Source organism: Mauremys reevesii, linkage group 12 (genome assembly GCF_016161935.1).
Source record: "Mauremys reevesii isolate NIE-2019 linkage group 12, ASM1616193v1, whole genome shotgun sequence".
Classification (NCBI taxonomy): Eukaryota; Metazoa; Chordata; order Testudines; family Geoemydidae; genus Mauremys; species Mauremys reevesii.
The window spans coordinates 51,453,092-51,457,649 of record NC_052634.1 but is presented as its reverse complement, the minus strand read 5'-3'; the positions used below and the strand labels follow the sequence as shown (position 1 = coordinate 51,457,649).

The following is a 4,558-nucleotide window of genomic DNA, read 5'->3' as shown; positions in this document are numbered from 1 at the left end:
TGGTCTGCAGCAAGACTCTCCATTGAGTCTTAACCAGCTCTGTTATTACACAGGGAAGAACAAAAGGGTGAAATGGGGCCTGGAACCCTTAAGAAGAATCCACCCCACCGAGTACAACACTTGTCGCTACCTGCTCTCAGCCCCACTGAGAATGTTTTGGGGGTCACGCCTTGGCTTTATCAGCCTAGGGGGGTTTCAGAAAATACTATCCAGCAGGTGCTCCAGTGGTACAATTGGTTAGTGTACAGTACTTATAGGGCAGTGCTGAGAGAAGCTATGCTGAGGTTGTGAGTTCAAATCTCACCTGGAACAGTGGTTTTCATTAACCACATGGCATCACCCCCCCATTTGGCCCTGTGGAATGTAGAATTCCAGCCCTGGGACACTGAGGAGGGGAGGAGTGGGAAATGCCCCCTTCAATTATTACCTCCTCTCCAGAGGGCAGGTGAGAATCTACAATCCTTTCTCCTCCCTCAGCCCTGTGCCAGGATCCCTCACAGAGCCTGAGTCCTGCCCCTGGCGTCTGTACTATTGACAAAGACTAAGTGACAAAGACAAAACACTCAAATCCCGCCTGGTGCGGGAGCCAGGTTGCTCTTCAAATTCTGTCGTTGGTACATTTCAGGCCTGGGAATGTCCCCAACAACATTGAATGGGAAGCTGCCTGCAGAACAGTGACACTGCACAGAGCTCCTGCGGGGAGGGGTGGGAATTAGTAACATTTTGAGGATCGTTTGGAAATGAGCCTTGCTGACAAGGTTTGTCTCTGTTCATATTTCACCTTCAGGTGTTATGTTGAGGGATCTTTAGTATATTTTTGGGAAGTTAATAACTATCTCCTCAACTTTATTTACTCAACTTAAAAATTGGTGTCACTTGATTTTGCATCTCCTGTGAAAATACAACTGACACGTGTGGCTTTCTACAGGGTCATGATGTTAAAGTTGAGGAATTCAGTCTCTACTTCTGGCCGGGGGTGTTGCTTTTTACAGCTGCCTCACGGCCAGGCACACGGGCTGTTAGCTGCACCCACGGTCCTTGCCAGGGGCGCCTGCTGAACCCTGGGCAGCTGCACTGCAGTGCTGGGGTGACTGCAGGTGGAGAAGCTGCTGTGGAGCAATGTAGAGCAGGTGCAGGAAGGAGACGGGGTCACTATTCACATTCTGAACTGCACAATTTTCCAAATTTGGGAATAGATTAATCGATTCATAGACTTAAGGTCAGAAGGGACCATTATGATCATCTAGTCTGACCTCCTGCGCAACGCAGGCCACAGAATCTCACCCACCCACTCCTGTCACAAACCCCTAACCTATGTCTGAGTTATCGGGTCCTCAAATCGTGGTTTAAGGACTTCAACGTGCAGGAATCCTCCAGCAAGTGACCCGTGCCCCATGCTGCAGAGAAAGGCGAATGTCCGATAACAATTCTAAGGGGAAGGTGAATGCAGAGCTATGACATTGGAGATGCCCAGACCTCCAATGGGGGCAGCATGGAAATTAATAATGGGAAGATCACTTGCAAAATTAGTCATCACTGACAAGCTTTGTCTCTGTTCCTATTTCACGCTGTGGTGTTAGTTAGAGGAATCAGTACAGATTTTTACTATATTAATTAAACACTTAATTTTATTTAACCAAGACAAAAACTTAGTGTCACTTATTTTTTCTCTGTCCTAGCAAGAATGAATTGAATTTTGTGACTTTCTGGAAAGTGCAGCGAGATTAAATGTGGGGAATTCAGTCTCTGTGTTTGTGAGCTGATGTTTTCCTCTCACAGGTCAGTGCCTGCATTGAAATACCAAAAGGGATCTAAGGGCTGGTGTACGCTGGGCACTTCACTGGCAGAGCAACGTCTCTCAGGGTATGAAACCCCCCGTCCACCCATATAGTTACAGTGACCTAAACCCTGGTTAGATAGTGCTAAAGAAAAGGAAGAATTTTTCTGTCAATGCAGCTATTACAGGGATGGGAAAACCTCTCCACTGACTGTCTACTCCAGAGTGCTATAGCAGTGCCACAGCAGCATTTTAAGTGTAGACAGAGTGAAACTAGATTTAGCTCCAGTTTGCACTGTGAATGCTCAGGCACTAAAACTACAGTAATCATAACAATAGTGCAGAGCTTGCGTAGTTGGCAGGATTTGAACCTGCGCGGGGCAACCCCAATGGATTTCTAGTCCATCGCCTTAACCACTCGGCCACAACTACTTGAAGTATAATTGTTTTACTACACGATAATTCAGTTCTCACTGAATTGTCTCTTCAAATTGTTTGCTCAGACCAGCTTCCCCAGCACATTCATGGCTGTGCATCAGTGTAAGTGTGTCCTTGGGTGAACAGCGAGAATTCCTGCCCATTTCCCTTCCGGCTGGAGCAGGATGAGAGTGTGTTTGTGTGAACGACATTGCTGTAGATTGTTGTTCATTCCCCACTCTGACAACTCAGCCAGTCCCTTTCCTAGTCAAATCTCCAGCACATCATTCCAATATCAGGTGGCAGGATTTCTCTGGGGCACTGAAATTTTTCAGGGGGCTGTTGCATGAACTGAGCCTTGCATTCCACCCTTGATGTTTCATGGACTAACAACAGCAGCAGAAAGAAAGAGCCGAGCCAATATCTCCTGGCAGGGATGCAGGTGCCACGTCCCCTCTGTCTGACCATCACATTGCAGGAGAGAAGATTTCACTGGAATCGAATGCCCTGGCTCAGACCAGAGACACAGGGAGGTTTTGCTGTTCATGGATCTGTGCAAAGGAAATTGTGTCTCTGTGGGAAATGGAGGCAGGAAATGAAACACCCAATGCCCTAAGGAATGTGGGTGAAGGACTCGGGCTGAGCAATGATTTAACAGGGTTTGTTTCAATTTATTGGCCTGATTAAATCTATGGCTAAAAGCCCCTGTAACAGAGGTTGTGGACAGGACAGGCAGTTCTGCGCACAGTGTTCAGAGCTGCCCGTATCTGCCCTTTCTCTGCCCCGCCCCTGCTCCCAGAATGCACCAGGCCCTGGACTGAACTCTTCCTGCCGGCCGAGCTGGTTTCGTTTGCTGTGATCCTGTTGGCTTGGCAGGGGAAGTGACAGTCCCACCCCAGAGCCAACGCCCCCTGTCACCCAGCCCCTGACCCCAGCAGGGCAGGTCAGCCAGGAGCTGGGCCCTGCCAGGCACTCAGGGCGTCTCCCTGCAGCTGGGGCTCTCCCAGCGTGGTCTGTGGGAGCTCGCGCACTATCGGGGCAGCGGCAGCAGCCGTGGTGGGTTGGGCTGGTGACCCGGTCCATCTCCTGGGGTCGGCTGGGTTCATGCTCAGGTGACTGGCCCCAGCCACCGGCCGAGCCCCACGGCCACGCTGCTGCTGTTACCGCACTAGCCCCTCACGCCCCATTCCCTCACTGAAGCCAGGAGAAGGTTTGCAGGGAGGAGGGGTTGACCCCAATATCCCAGAGCTGATTCTCCCCACAAAGGGTGTGTGCATGTGGTGGGTGCCGTGTGCAGCCCTGTGCCCATGAGAGGGGACCGGGGCTCTGCCGGCAGGAAGATTTATCCTGCAGGAGCCCTGCCTCCCTCCCCAGAGGTTCCTGAGCAGAGAATCTTTGAATCCTCGCCGGAGACTAGAGACGCCTGAGCAGCACAAGCTGCCTGGCAGAGGTTCTGGATCAGGGCCTCACGGGCACATGGGGTTCATTCCCTCAGGCTGCCCTGCCCAGTGCCAGGGCTGCTCCTCCTCCAGCACAGAGGGGCTGCCGGCTCTTTGCCAAGCTGGGTCCCAGCTCAAGGCAGATTTAACACTCAGCAGGGGGCCCAGGTATGTGCTGGTGCCGCTCAGGAGGAATCTGGGCCAAAGACTGATTAGAAATTGGGTAACACTGAAGTGGAACTAGAAAGACCCTTGATGGGACGTGGCGGGTAGGTAGCCCCATTGTGTACCGTGCCCTCACCGAGAAGTCTCTGGGAGTGTGGATTCTTCTTGATGCGCCACCAACACGACTCGTTGGTCCTGATGTCGGCTGCACCTTCCTGGATACTGACAAGCTAGTTGTGGGCGTTTCCCCCTCACCCCATAGCTCCGGGATGCACAGACAGCAACACTGGTGTGGAAGAAACGAACTCCACTCTCAGGTTTCAAGATCCTTGAGATCACTGACTTGCCAATGTAATTGTCAGGGGGTATAGCTCAGTGGTAGAGTGTTTGACTGCAAATCAAACGGGCCTTGGTTCAAATCCAAGTACCCCCTTAAAAGCCTGGCCCTTCAACAAAAAGTAATTGCATATCCATTTCCATTATGTTCAGGAGCTCCACTGACTAGGATGAATGGAAACACTCAACATTTTCCTGTGCAAATGCATAAAATCTAGCAAATATGTCCCAGCTGAAATCAGTTCCAATCCTCTAAGAGTCTAGTTTATGTTTTCATCAATGAAACAAAGGCACGTGAAGACACATTTGCAGGTCCTTGGCCTCCACGGGCTACAATGTGCAGAAGGACAAGAACCACATCCACTTGGGAGGCATGGACTAGTCTGTATTACATTTGGTAAGTAAGTTGCCACTGGGACTGAAA

At 50.6% G+C, this 4,558-nt stretch overlaps 3 non-coding genes across 3 annotated transcripts; 2 read left to right on the top strand and 1 right to left on the bottom strand.

Annotated features, from left to right (window-relative positions):
* The first annotated feature begins 218 nt into the window (after nucleotides 1-218).
* Nucleotides 219-312, top strand: TRNAI-UAU. The gene is made up of 2 exons: nucleotides 219-256; nucleotides 277-312. It is a non-coding gene; the product is annotated as a tRNA-Ile (tRNA).
* A 1,815-nt stretch (nucleotides 313-2,127) lies between these two features.
* TRNAS-AGA lies at nucleotides 2,128-2,209 on the bottom strand. Its single transcript has one exon. It is a non-coding gene; the product is annotated as a tRNA-Ser (tRNA).
* A 1,950-nt stretch (nucleotides 2,210-4,159) lies between these two features.
* TRNAC-GCA lies at nucleotides 4,160-4,231 on the top strand. The gene has a single exon. It is a non-coding gene; the product is annotated as a tRNA-Cys (tRNA).
* The last annotated feature ends 327 nt before the right edge of the window (nucleotides 4,232-4,558 follow it).